Here is a 15,253-nt window from a genome sequence, read left to right on the forward strand (position 1 = left end):
TCAACAACCACAAGAAGATTAGTTGGAGCAATCAGAAAACTCAACCCCCACCAGATGGTCAGCTGACTCTTGGCTTCCAAGTTCAACAGGTCCTACTTAACTGTGTCCAGCTAGTGGTCTTTGAGCCACACCAGCACAGAGACATGGCTGAACCCCAGGATATGGCCTTGCTGCTTGAGATCCAATCTAAAAGTGGTTTTTAAGGGTGGGAACACCTAAGGCTACAGTATCTCCTGAGATGCTCTTCTGGATCCTTTGATTTGTGAGCAGAAAAAGAAGGAATTTTTGTTACAAATCAAATAGGAAAGTGTAAACGTATGGAAGGGGGCTCTGGTGGCTCAGTGAGTAAAGAAGCTGCACTGCCAACCTAAAGGCAGGCTGTTCAAATCCACCAGGTGCTTCATGGTAGAAAAATGGGCAACCTGCTCCCATGTGCTTTACAGCCTCTGAGAATCTACTGGAGAGCCAGCTAAAAGTCGGTTCTGACTCTATGGCAATGAGATCAAGGCACACGGAGGCCATGTTGGGTCCAAAAAAGAAACGTGAAAGATATGGTTAATATCTTCTTCAGCTAAAAAAAAAAATCTTAGTTTATCATAGCTACATTTTCTTAAGAGCTTTCCGTATTGACCAATTGATTTCAAACTCGTTTTATTGAAATCTCAAGGTTTAATTAGATTGCTTCCCAGGACACAAGGCATGCTTTTCATTACTATCAAGCATTCCTGTGACCACAGAAGACGCCACTGGAAGTTTTTTTAAGCTGCTCATATACAGTCTACCAACATCCAGAGACATCCAGCCCAGGAAGTAGGGTCCACACTCCTGTCCACTTCATCAATTAGGAACAAATGGCAGTGCAAAGATGGCTCTTAGCATCTAAGTGAGTAACAGAGATGGTTAAAAAGAAATGTGCTAAATCAAGATGAAATACAGCTTGCAGCACGCATCAGCTTCACTCTCAACCAGAGGACGGAAATAAAATTGATCTCCAGTTACAATTCAAGGGCAAAGGTCTATGTTGGAGGCCACTTATGCTTTAGCTAATGACATGCTTTAAAATGATAGGACAAGAAAATATTCTCTTTACTATATTACTCTGAGTTATTTTTAGTTGTTGATGGATTATACTCTGCTTGCTTTCTTCTGATAATATGTTAAAGGTCAATCTATTCTGGAAAACAATGTATTTTATTTTTGTAAATAAACTAATAAAATGGTAAAAAAAGTCAATGTGAGCTATATTTCAAGCTTTTTTAAAACCTTCCTAAGAAATCTCAACAGCCTTTGATTGGCTTGACATGATCTTGTTTTCTTCATTCAGAGCTTTTTTCCCAGAGAGGAAAAGATGACTTGAGGAGAAGCTTGAAATTTGCAACATAAATTCTAAAACCCAAGAATCTTAAGTTTCAGGTGCTCTTTCCTTCTGGTGAGTAGAAATATTATAATCTTAAAATTTAAATCTTCCAACAGCAAGAATCTAGAGAACATGACAGCCCTGTGCGTGATGCCTCATGTCTGAGCTTGGCTGCCTCTTCTGTGTGAATTGTGAAGAGGACAGTGGTGGAGCTGAGTCATGGCCTATTGTCAGCACGCCCAATTCCCAATGTATCACATACTCATCCCAGTCCTGGGAACATGATGCCACAGTCTCTCTTCTCCACAGAAGATTGAGGCAATGACAGTGTTCTTACTGTGAGAACTCTGGCAGAGATACCTGGACTCGGAAAGTTGTTCCAGGATCTCTGTCCTCATACCTAGAGAATGACCACTGGAGTTCCATCGGCCATGGCGCTTTTGCTTTTTGCAATTATCAGTGTTCTAACTTCCATCAAGCTTTCAATTATAATTTTGAAAAAGGACACTATAAATTCAAGGGAGTGTTTCTGCTATGAACTCAAGAGAGAGTTTCTTCCAGTGCTATTTCTCTCCCAGCATGTCCCTGTGCAGGACCTCAAGCCTCTTGGCTCTTGATTGTTTTCATATTTCTCTGTAAGACAAGGGACCCTGGCTCCTCAGTTGGGGTTGTGTTGGCCCTGATCTCTCCATACTGACATTCCTACCTCACAATGTTACCCCTGTAGCCCCCACTTTGTGTCCTGTGCAGGTAACAACTCTACTCTCCCTCCTGGAGCCTCCCTGGAGGAAAGAAAGCACCTCTTGTCTGAAGCGCAGGGATGTGGTCAAGGAGCTGAGGAGGTTCTGACAGGCAGATCATCCTCGCCATCCAATGAGCAACTGTCTCTGATCTTGGGGATTCAATAGGTGGCTGAGAATCTTTGCAAACGCACAATGGTCAAAGCAGCTCCGCGGAAGTGGAGGACTCTGTGTCATCAATTTTCATCTAGCTCCTGTCTTGTGTACCATCTGTCCATTAGCTATTGTACCGTGGTGGCTCCGTGTTGTGATCCTGAGAGCGATTCTTCTCCTGTTTCAGATATTTATGTAGAAGGTCACTCGCGGTGGACAAGTTTCAGCAGAGCTTCTGGATGAAAGCTGACTAGGAAGAAAAGCTGATATCAATGAAAACCCTTGGATCACAATGGATAATATATTGGCAGATGAGGCTCTAGCCTGAAAGGTACTCAAGGTCATTTCAACAATGGTCTTGGAGGTTCCAAAGACTGTAAAAATGGCACAGGTCTGGACATTTCCTTCTTTTTCCTTGGCATCTCCATGAGCTGGAGCCAAGAGCACATCAGATATCTCACTTTCCTACATGCTAGGTGTAAGATCTAATGTTGCTAAAAAAGTTCAAAAGTCCAATGAGATACAGAATTATTAATTCTCTTGAATGCAGAAGGAAGGACATATCAGAGAAATTCTGGGATCATGAGGTGTGTTATTGTTAGTTGCTGTGGATCAAGGGGCCTCTTAATCAAGGTGCCCTTACGCACAACCAAGAAAAGCTTGCCCGGCCCTGTACCATCTTCCGGATTGCTGCTAGCTGGTGTGCTCCCAGCAGGCTACTCAACCGAGTGCAGTCCAGACTGTGAGAGTGCTCAAGGTCACTGAGTTAGAGCCAAGTCAACACTGAACAACAACGGGGAATGGACTGGCATGAGTCTATTATGAAACACCACATCTTGTTAGCATACTGTCGCCTTAGATCTACAGTCACAGGCAGTTGGAGAGGGGCCTGGAGAAGGCAGAAAGGAAAGAAGGCAAAGCTCTGGAACCACAGAGTGATGGCCACCTGTGAGCTGGAGTACTTAGTGTCTGATTTTCTTGTGCTTCAAAGACTTTGGAGGCTGAAGAGGGAGGAGGTGACATAAGGGTCTGTGTGTGATAGTTAGCTCTGAGACTGTTATCTTCACAGGAAAACTAGGAGCCTTGCCTGTCTTATGTTCATATTCATGTTACTTGTGCTGCCAGAATGAAGTGTTCACCTTTATAAATTATGCCATTCACACTCATGGGGTAAGATCAAGTTTAATTTAAAGAAGCTCGGTGAAGGTTAGCTTAGTAATCACCTCAGTTCAAATGTGTCTTCTCCCAGTTGTTAGCTGTGTGACCTTGGATAACTTACTTAACCTCTAAAATCTTAGCATCAGATCAATGAAGGCAGGATCATATAGCATTTAACTCATATCAATAGGACAATGAAATCAAACCATGATTGTGAAGAGCTGACCACACACAGATCTATTCTTCCTCCTCCTCGCCCATTTCCTCATCTTCTGAGCCTGGAGCTGTCAGGCAGCAGTGGTCATGGTATCTCTTTCCCCCCCCCCCCCACTTTAAAAAAATTATTAATTTCAATGAGAATTTACAGAGATTTAGATTTCCATGCATTCATTGTTGCACTTTTTCCCCCTCCCAACTCCCCCGCCTACTACACTACCCTCTTGGAAAAGTAAAAGAAAAATTCTTTCATTCTTTTACAATCCCTCCCCCCAGGTCCACTCCACTATGCAGCCTTCGCTCTGGACTCCTGTCATGACAAAACTACCTAACCACATATCCCTTTTAAACAGTTTTCTCCCTCATCTGTTTCAACGCAGTATACCTTATTGAACTCATCTTTCTCAGTCTCCCTTCAACCCCAAGGTCAGTCCTGTTTTACAGCAGTGGCACCATGCAGTATTTGTCCTTTTGTGACTGAGATACTTCACTCAGCATAATGTCCTCCAGGGTCACCTATTTTGAATAATATTGCATGAGTTCCTTGTTCTTCAATGTCGTGTAGTATTCCATTGTGTGAATATACCACAGCTTCTCTATCCATTTGTTGGTTGATGGGCACTTAGGTTGTTTCCAACACCTTGCTATTGTGAACAAAGCTGTGATAAACATGCGTGTGCATATATCTGCTTGGATGTCAGTTATGGTCTCTTTGGGGTATATTCCCAGTAGTGGAATTGCTGGGTCAAATGGTATCTCTATTTGCAACGTTTTGAGAAAGCGCCATACCGCCTTCCACAGTGGTTGCACCATTTTACACTCCCACCAACAGTGAATAAGGATTCCAGTTTCTCCACCACCTCACCAGCATTTGGTTGCTTGCTGTTCTGTTAAATTTTGCTATTCTTACTGGAGTGAGATGATATCTCATAATTGTTTTGATTTGCATCTCTCTCAGAGTTAGGGATTTTGAACATTTCTTCATGTGCTTGTTAGAAATCTGAATGTCTTCTTTGGTGAAGTGTCTGTTCATATCCTGTGCTCATTTTTCTATTGGATTATTTACCTTCCTCTTGCTGTGGTCATGTTATCTTTTAATGAGCAGAGCCTGTGGTACATAAGTCCAACATAAAACACCTGATCTTATTTTAATGCAAATAGCATTCATATCTAAGTTTGTTTGTCAACTGCTCTCCTTCCCAGGGAGGCAAATATCATGCATTGTTTATGCTACTATAAAGCAACAGTGAAGAACATTCACAAAATCATACCAATCATACCAGCTTATGCAGTAGCTTAGAATATGTGCTACAATTGGCCCCAAAGTTCTATTCTAGAAGATGTTTTAAGTTCTAAAAGCAAGTAAAAATATGTAAACAGATAATTTAATTTTACAAATTATATAAAATAGGTCATACACCTTTTCATATAACAGATAAAGTTATTCTTTGTAAAATAATTGATCTCTCTCTCTTTTTTTACTATTCTGGGGACAGTTTTAGGTCTCAAAATATTTCAGAAGAGAAGTGTGTCTGATGTTACATTATACTGCATTTAGTTCTTATGTGTCAGGCTGTGAATCAAAGGCTGCCAGATGCCATTCATCAGCTCTTCCTCAGGAGAAAGACAGTCAGTGTCGTCCTGTAAACAGATACCCAGTGGAGAGCCGCTACGAGTCCAGATCGCCTTGATGGTAGTGGGTTTAGATTTTCTGGTTGGTAAATTAGAAGGCTTCCAACACAAGAAAGATAAAAAGACTATTTTAGACATATCTAAGCTCCAATAATCTTGACTTGAAATTGGTCTTCTCTCAGAATGAGTGGGTATAAGTTAAAATAATTCTTTATTAATGAGGAAACTTCCAAGTTTTCATAAACTGGTGTGGCCAAGGTGTGAATAAACACCATGTGTCATTGTCAAAGGAAACTGGATGGTGGATGATGCCTTCACAATCCCAGAGGCAATGTGGGGCCCACTGACCCCTGAAGTGCTAACAAGGTCCCTCAGCTTTAGAACTGAGGCCTCCTCTGTGTGTCAGCCCCATGTATCCCTGCTCTCCACCAGATCTTCTGCCAGTTATTAAACTTTTTAACCAGAAAGGAATATCGGAAGGCCCATGGATTAGACACAAAATTGAAAAACCTCTAAGAAAGGAAATATCTTATTAATTCATTAAGTCAAACTGCTTGTATCTACACTTGTATGACTAGAATTATGGTTCATTAACTTCATTTCTTTATATGAGTTAATTAGCTCAGAGGAGGCCAGAAATTAATTACCAGCTTATATAGTTGGTACGGAATGGCATTCTGTTTGTTTAGCTTCTCCTATTAACTTTTAATCTCTTCAAACAATAAAAGAGGTAATTAGTATTTTATAAACAAAAATGAATGCAACAAAGGCAAATACTTTGCCAAACAGTGAAGTCCCTGTGAGAACTTGATGGTCAGATGTGCCCACCGCAGACTCTTCTTAGGTTAGGTCTGAGCCAAAGGAGCCTGGGCTTGGAGCCGGACGGTGCTGGGCCTCCTGCATTGGCGGAGCAGGGCCACTCTTGAGATAGCACCTTCTAGAACCAAGAGCAAGCCTCTAAACACTTGCTGGCTTGCGATGTACTCACCTACGGTTCTTGTTGGACTCTCCGTCCAAAGAAGCAGAAGACACACTTGCACAGAGACAGAGGGCAGGCACAGTGACTGCCTAACTATCTACTGACCTGTTGTGAATGACTGACTTAGCAATAGGCACAGAGATTGAAATACTGGCTAGTTTTACTACCTGGAATGCATTAGTAAATAAAGTTGCCTAACACATATTAGAGACTATATTGGGTCTGTTTAAAAAGAAGGACGCAACATGCAACTAACATATTCCCTCTTCTTAAACTCGATCTTTCCTGTGAGCACGTGAGAAAAGATGAGCACTTAGTCTCAGCTGGAGTGGACCTCGTATGCTCCGTCTGATGTGTTTTCTGTGTTTATAATGATTGCACAATTTTGAAATTTCTAAAAGGAGTTTCACAGTGTGCATACTTAGCTTCACTCCAGCAAGATATTTAATGAATTACAGGAGTTATTTAATCAATGTATTTTGTTAGCATAACATTAATATTAATTAAATGTTCATTAAAAAAAATTGGATCCTTAACAACCCAGCACCAAGGAGATGAACGTGGTGCAGTGTTGCTAAAGCGCTCAGCACAGCTGGGTGCTGCCTCCCCAGGAAGCACTTGAAAGGCAAACTTATATTACTAGAAATTATCCAACGACTTCTTTAACACACATTATTTCCTTCAAATAATAATGTGAACTGAAGAGGTCGACTGCATTTGATTCTTCAGATGCTGGAAACGGGAGCATTACCATCTCCAAAGATCAGCTTTGGGGGCTGCCCAAATGCCTATGAAATCCTGTCAGACTTGAAGAAAGAAGAACACAAAAAACCTCAAAGCCACAGAGTAACAAATCTTTTGAGTGTATTGTTGTTGTTAAGTGCCGTTGAGTTGAGCACGACTAATAGTGACTCTATGCACGAAAGACCTGAACCCTGTTCTGTAACTTGCTGTTTCCCTATGTTCATAGAGTTTATGTTTTGAGGAAGTGGATGGCACTCCTTGTTCCAAGCCTGTCTCAGTCTGGGAGCTCCATCAAACATTGTCCACCCTGGGAGCCACTGTGGCATTTGACTTACCAGTGACATCACAGCATCACAGCAATCCCAACATCACCTCAGCAAATTGACAGACCACTTAGAAGAATGTTTGTCTCAAACACAACATCAGGCCTCAGGGCTGACCGATGGCCCAACAGAGTTTTAAATACAAGGCCTGACCACTAGGCTCTGATTGACAAAAGGCCACAGCTCATTGTTAGCTAAATAGGGCAAATCCAATCAGCTCACACATAATTATAAATGAAAACAAAAAACAAACGAAAGAGAAACCACAACCAAACCAACAGTCGGCACATGACCCTCACCAAAATAAGAGAACCTACCCTCCAGAATCTAGCCACTTTACACATGAACCCCCGAACTGGTTATTATGTGTTAATAACCTAAAAATTAAAATAGTAACTGCATCTTTTACTCTCTGGACGGGGAAAATATGAATTTATTAAAGGAAAGTGTTAAATGTGATGAACACTGGAGAGTTCTTCCTGTAACAGTGGTTAAGCCCATGAGTAAAGGATTTTCAAATGCAGTCAATGTAGACACAGAATCCTAGCCCTGCTTCTATCAATCCCTCAGATTGAAGCATTGTATTTTCTACAAATGATGCACATAGCATCAGGCGCTTCATTAGAAAGGTTTGAATCATCAGAATTGATCTTAACCTATGTCAAAATAGATTTTTCTCCCCTTCCCAAGCCCTGCTGGGCCCTATGCTTTATTCTGCTGCTGTCCACAGTCCCAGAGGCAAGGACCAGCTGCTACCCCCAGCCAACTATGAGCTTGCACCACTGCTTTCCTGCCCACGTCCAAACCCCGGCACAGATAGAGGGTTTCACGGGGCCAAGAAAGACTTGTGAGTTCCAAGGCCCAGGAGCTAGTGAAGCTGTGTTTGAGCAGAAATCCAATGGCATAGACCTCGTGGTTATCAATACAAGGATAACATGGACACCCTGAGCGTGTGGAGTCCAGTACCTGCGTGCGGCTCTTCACTGCTTTGCATTCTGGGCAAATTGCTGCTACCTATAAAAGCAGTTGAGATGTCGTCCTTGGTCCCTTACCCATAAATTGTGCATTTCAGTCCACAATGACCATATGTAGATGCACGTTCAAAGTAAATAAAACGCACATAGGGACTCTGGGGACACTACTCTTGAAGTGTGATCGTTTTGCTAGATTAAAGGCTGCACACTGATGGCAAGTTTTAATGTGAACTTGAGCACCTCTAGCCTCTAAACCCTCACACTTTCCGGGAGCCTCCAGTATCTAAACCCTCACAATCCCTGGGAGCCCCCAGCCTCTAAGCCTATGAGCTTTACAGCATCCCCCAGCCTCTAAACCCTCACGCTTTCTGGCCCCCAGCCTTATAGCCCCCGTGCATTCCTGAGGCTGGCCCTTCCCAGCACAGCTTGGCTTGTGTTGGCAGAGGTGTCCCTGTTACTCTGTGGCTTCAAAAGCTCCAGAGTAGACTCTTCGTTGGCAAGTTTAATGTCCTCACTGATCTCCTCAACTCCAATCCTATCGCTTCCTTTACTTTATTAACACTTCTTTAAAAACTCCTGATGCTTTATCAATATCTGAGAAACAGTAATCCTCAACAGAAGTCTCTTCACAGAGACCCCTTTATCATAGGAGGGCGCCTGTCTCAGGTGTTCTCAAAATCTAGAACAAAAGACTTAATGCAATGTCTAAAACATAAGACAAAGAACAAGAAACACTCATTTAATGAAAAATCACTTGTTGAACCTCTGAATGCACACACACACACACACACACACACTGAATATGTAGATATTTACATATAAAATACCGGCACACATACATATTGCATGTATATGTATCTCTCCCCCACCCCCCAGTCTCTGGAAACATTTATTAACACTCAGCACCCTGCCAGGCATCACAAGGCAAAACATTCACATCCAGAGTGGAAGGGCACTTTCTGTGGATGTTGCTCAGGCCAGGGATGCCCTGATGCGATGATTGACACAGTCACTGGGGCAATGGGGGTGCGTGTGTTGGAGTCAGTGAGACTGGTTCAGCATCTGGCAAGCTTCAGAGCTGTTGTGCATAGGGTCACTTTGAGGCACAGGAGACTTGATGGCACTTAACAACATCTATATGAATGTGTCACAATCAGATCCATCAAAAGTCACATTAATTTTTAATTAAAATAACATTCTCTATAATTTTATGTGAAATGTACTGTTATTACCCAAGTTTTAAAATATCTCCTGAGTTAAAAAAAAAAATTATCCCTGTTGACAGCAGAAGGTAGGTAAGATTCCTATTAGTGCAGGAAGGGGCTGGACCAGGCTTGTTCCTCATTGAAATGGACAACGGCAGTTAGACTAAGTTAATTTACTATTCATGGGGGCTGGAGGTCATTAACCGGTAACGTGGATGATGGGGTTTGATTGGGCCTAGTCACCATTAAGATGAATAAACTAATTGTCATCTCGTCAAAACTGTCTCGTAGACAGCCCTCTGTTGGGTTTCTGAAGCTACAAATTACGCAGGAGGAGATTGTCCATCTTTCTCCTGGAACCACTGGTGAATTCAAATTAGCAGAGAGGCCTGGTCATTGGGTCAGCACCACAACTCTCTATAGATGGAAGGAGGCAAGCTGGCTCACTGCTATTGTGGTAGTGTGGGGCGTTGGCAAGATTTTGTTCACCTTTTTTGAGTTGTTCAAGTCTGCTGTGGTAAAGAGCAGACGACATGCCAGTGTAAAGACCATCTGACACAAACAGCACATGTTTCATTGCCTTGTGTGCCTGTGAGAGCTGAACAATGAATAAGAACTGAAGAAGAATTGATACTTTCAAATTATGGCATTGGCAAGGATACTGAGTATACCTGGACTGCCAAAAAGCAAGCAAATCTATACTGAAAGAAGTGCCGCCAGGGTGTTCCTTAGAGGCAAATATAGTGAAACTTTGCTTCACACACTTTGAACATGATGTCAGAAGATTCTAGGCTTTGGAAAGAGACATCATGTTGAGAAAGGTAGAGATTCAGCCTCGTAAGGAAGTGCCTCAATGAGATGGGTTGACCCAGTAATGAGTTTGCTGATGGCCAAGATTGTGTGGATGGGGCTGCGTAAGGCAAGGCTTTGATATGTTACCCACAGGGTTCTTATGAGTGAGAATAGAGTCAAAGATTTAGAGCACCAACAGTAACAACAGAGCATATTGTAGAACATGTTTTATTTAATTTCTAAATGTAAGATCTTGAGATCATATTTTTTAGCCTTAGTTAAGTTGTTGTAGCTACTTGTTGTTTAATAGATTCATGAAATGGAACTGTAGGAATTAATGAGGTTGAATAAGTAAAAGAGTGGCCAGAACAGGGTATGCCTTTAAATTCTGTTTTGTGCTATTATGACAGTGAAAATGTTTACATCTATGATCTCTGATAATCTGTGTCTTAATTGCTGTTCAGTTCAGCCTGCTGTAGAGATGGAAATCTTTGTGTATTCTTCAAAAATATTATGACATGATTTATCAAGTCTAGCCATGTTTCCTCTGGGTTCTATTTTTAATAGTTTCCTCTTATATTCTCTCTGCCCATGGCTTGCATAATAATGTTCTCCACTCCCAAATGTCCACGTCTCATTCTCCACAATCTGTGAACATGTTAGACCATATGGGAAGAAGAACTCAGGTTGAAGATTGGGTTAATGTTGCATAAAGTAGCTTTAAGATATGGAAATTATCCTAAATTCTCAGGATTGATTAGATGTATTCACAAATATGCTTAAGTGTGGAAGACAGAATGAGAAGGTGAAAGTCAATGTAACATAATTTGAGAAAGAATTTGACCTACTGATGTTGGAGACAGTGAAGGAAGACACAGGAAAGGAATTCCAGTGACTTCTAGAAGCTAAAAAAAAGAAGAAGAAAGCTCCTCTGTGAAGCCTCCATAAGTTATGAGTACTGCTCCCCTTCCTGTTAGTCCTGTGAGAACCTGTCAGACGTCTGACCTGTAACATTGTTCATCTGTGTTGTTTTTAAGGCACTGAATTGGAGGTGATTTCTTACAGCAGCTACAAGAAGCTCACGCCCTGTGTCTAAGTCACCAGGAATGTCTACATGACTGCAACGACCCCTGGACTTGACACATTTGTTGTGGTTTTGGTTTTTTTTTAACTAGAAAACATTTCTTAAATTATTATTATTGATTTTAATTAAAATTTACAGAGACTTTGGATTTCCATTCATTCATTGTTGCAGTTTTCTCCCTGCCCATCCCTCCTCGCCAGTTTGCTCTTCTCTTTGAGTAAAAGAAAAAGTCTTTCATTGTTATACAATCCCTCCCCGCAAGTCCACTCCACTATGCAGCCTTCACTCTGGACTCCTGTGATGCCAATAACACCTAATCACGTATCCCTTTGTCAGAAGGGGCCTAAATCCTGAGAAGGGTCATCGTGCTTGGAAAAGAAGAGGATCAGCAAAAGAGAAGAAGACTCTCCAAGACAGAGACGGGTTGAGTGACTCCAGTCATGGGATTTGGCCAGGCAGACGCCGTGAGCATGCTGCGGGACTGGTATGGCGTCGCAGTGGGTCAGAGCTGACTGGATGACACCAGCAACAAAGAAAGTAACATTGTATTTTTGGGCTCTTCATCGGTAATTTGGTGGCACCATGATTAAGAATTTGCCTTCTAGTAAAATGTTCTACTCTGTGAAATGGAATTACTCATCAGCAATGCATTTGCTCTGGGCTTTTTGTTTGTTTGTTTTCTTCGTTGGTTATACCCATGATCAGGAACTTAGATTATGTCCCTTTGCATCTCATGGGAAGAAATTAGCCTATGTTCAAGAATCAGTGGTAACCAAGGAAGAAATTCAAACTGCACTGAAAGCAGTGGCAAAATTAGAGCCCTAGGATTTAATGGAATGCCACTTGGAGTGTTTCTACAGATTCAGCCCTGGACATGCTCAGCAGCCTATGCCCAGAAATTTAGGTGAGAGCTGCCTGCACAAGCGCATAGCAGAGGTTCTTATGTGCTCCCATTCCAGAAGTAGGTGATCCAACAGAGGACAGAAATTATGGAACAATAGCATTCACATCACATACAAACAAAATCTTGCTGAAGATTACTTTGAAAATGTTGAAATGGTATATCTACAAGGAACCACAGAAATCCAAACTATATTCAAAAGAGACCTTGGTAAAATGAATGGCAGATGAATGGCTGATGTCAAGTGAATGTTGGTCAAAAGCAGAGAATACCACAAATATGCTTACTTGTGTGTTATTGACTATTCAAACAAACAAACAAACAAAAACCAAATCATTTGACTGGGTGAATCATAACAAATTATGTCTAATATTGAAAAGAATGAAAACCAAGGATTTTGTTTTCTTTATATTGAGTTGTAATCCATATTGAAGGCTATAATTGTTGTTTTTCACCAGCAATTTCTTCAGGTTTTCTCCATTTTCTGAATGGAAATTGTAAATTTAATTATGCTCATGAGAAACCTATTCACAGGCCAAGAAGTAATTGTCTGAACAAAGCAAGGGGACACTGCATGGCTTAAAATGAAGAAATGTGTGTCAGAGTTGTATATTTTCTTCATACCTTGTCTGTGTGCTGAGGAAACCATTCCGGAGGTTGAGCTACATGAAGATGAGTTAGAATTGAGGAAGAGTCATCAACGTCCTCTGTTATGCCAATAATTCAACCTTGCTTATATAAAGACGACTTGAAGCAATTACTGAAGAAGATCAAAGACTGGAAACTTCAATATGGATTACAGTTCAACATAAAGGAAAAAATAACCCTTATCACTGGACCAATAAGCAACAGAATAATAGATGGAGTAAAGAGTGAAGTTGTCGATGACTTCCTTTCACTTGGATCCAAATTTAACACTCATCACAGCAGCAGTCAAAAAATCAAAATACTTGTTACATTGGTAAAATCTGTGATAAATCACCTCTCCAAAATGCTTAAGGGCAATGATGTCATTCTAAAGATTAAGGATTGCCTGATCTAAGCCATGCTATTTTCAATTGCCTCCTATGCATCTGAGAGATGGGTAATAAATAATGAGAACCAGAGAAGAATTGATGCCTCTGCATTGTAGTAGTGGTGAAGAGCACTGAATATCTCATGGACCGTCAAAAGAAGAAACAAGTCTGGACTGGAGGGAGTGCCAGCAGCGTGCTCCTAGGAGGCAAGGATCTTGAAATGCTATCTTACATATTTGGGTATGTTATGAGGAGGGGTCAGTCCTGAGGAAGATGGAGGATCAGAATAAGAGAGGAAGCCTCTGCATTCACTAGATTAACACAGTGTCTCTAACCATGGACTTGAGCATTCTGGAGACCACACAGACAGAATAGGTTAGGATAAAGTGCAGGCCAGTTGTTCGTAGGGTCACCATGAACGGTAGTCAGCTGGATGGTACGTAACGACTCATGGAATAAAATCTGCTTATGTTGTCACATTAGAGTATCTTATTGTGCTATCCCACAGAACTCACTTCTCTATCAAGAAGGGCATTCTACCAATTTTGTAAGTAAAGCAGTATAACATTTAAAATAAATTTTAAAAAAAGTGGCATTCTTCCCACTGCACTCTCTCCATCCACCTTTACCAGCTGAGCCTGGTTGCTGAAGCCTCCTTATGGTCGCCTAGGCTCTGAGTCCAGGTTTAGCATTGTCTCTTCCCCAGTACACTCTCTTAATTAAACACACATACATTAATCCATGGACATAAGTTCACGTACGTGTGTGCACTTAGAAAACACACGTGCTCGCACTGTGGATGAAAGCAGTGGACGTTTGCTGGGGGCATCATAACAAACTACTGCTAATATTGAGAAGAATGAGAATTCCAGGACCCTGAACTGTGCTCCCACAAAAATCTACACCTACATCGAGAAGCTGTTGTCCAGGAAAGGTGTGTATCCGGGCTGTATACTTTCTCCATAGCTGTTTAGTCTATATGCTGAACACATCATTCAAGAAGCTGGATTCTATGAAGAAGAATGTCACGTCGGGATCCGAGGAAGATCCATCAACAACCTACATTATACAGATGATATAATTTTGCTGAAGTGAGGAGTATCTGAAACACTTGCTGCACATGATCAAAGACTACAACCTTCAATACAGATTACATCTCAATATTAAGAAGATAAAAATCCTCACCCCTGAACAACATCGTATAAAGGGAGAAAAGATTGAAACTATCAATGATTTCATCTTACTTGGATTCACAATCAATACATTTGGTACCACTAAGAAGTAAAAAACTCATATTGCATTTGAAAAGACTACTGACAGGGACCTCTCCAAGACCCGAGGAGCAATGATGACAGTTTAAAGACTAAAGTGGGCCTGATGCAGGCCATGATTTTTCAATCACTTGCTATGCATCTGAGAGTGGCACAATGAATAAGGATGGCAGAAGAAGAATTAAAACATTTGAGTTGTGATGTTGGAGAAGAGTATTGAATATCCCATGAACTTCCAAGAGAGCAAACAGGTATGTGTTGGGAGAAGGACAGGCAGAGTGCTCCTTGGAGGTCAAGATGGAGAAACTTGGAAACACATACTTGAGGAATATTGCTAGGAGAGGCTATTCCTTAAAAAGGGACTTCATCCTTGGAAAGCTAGAGGGTCAGTGACAGAGAGGAAGACTCTCACCAAGATGGATTTATACAATTCTTGCAGCAAAAGGCTCAAATGATGATGGAGATGGCTCGGGATAGGACAGTGTGCGAATCTTGTTCACAGGGTCATTACAAGTCATTCTCAACAGCACCTAACAACAACCAGCTGAGGACATAAATGGGCGGTCAGACAGAATGCGATGACAACCACGTTGTTGTTGTTGTTATGTGCTGTCGAGTCGCCTGCGACTCATAGCGACCCTATGTACAACAGCCCTAAACTCCGCTCTGTCCTGTGCCAATCGCACTGTCTCTGACACTCCCATCCCA

Source organism: Elephantulus edwardii, unplaced genomic scaffold (assembly GCF_000299155.1).
Source record: "Elephantulus edwardii isolate Elephantulus edwardi_28Jun2011 unplaced genomic scaffold, EleEdw1.0 scaffold00207, whole genome shotgun sequence".
NCBI classification, from domain to species: Eukaryota; Metazoa; Chordata; class Mammalia; order Macroscelidea; family Macroscelididae; genus Elephantulus; species Elephantulus edwardii.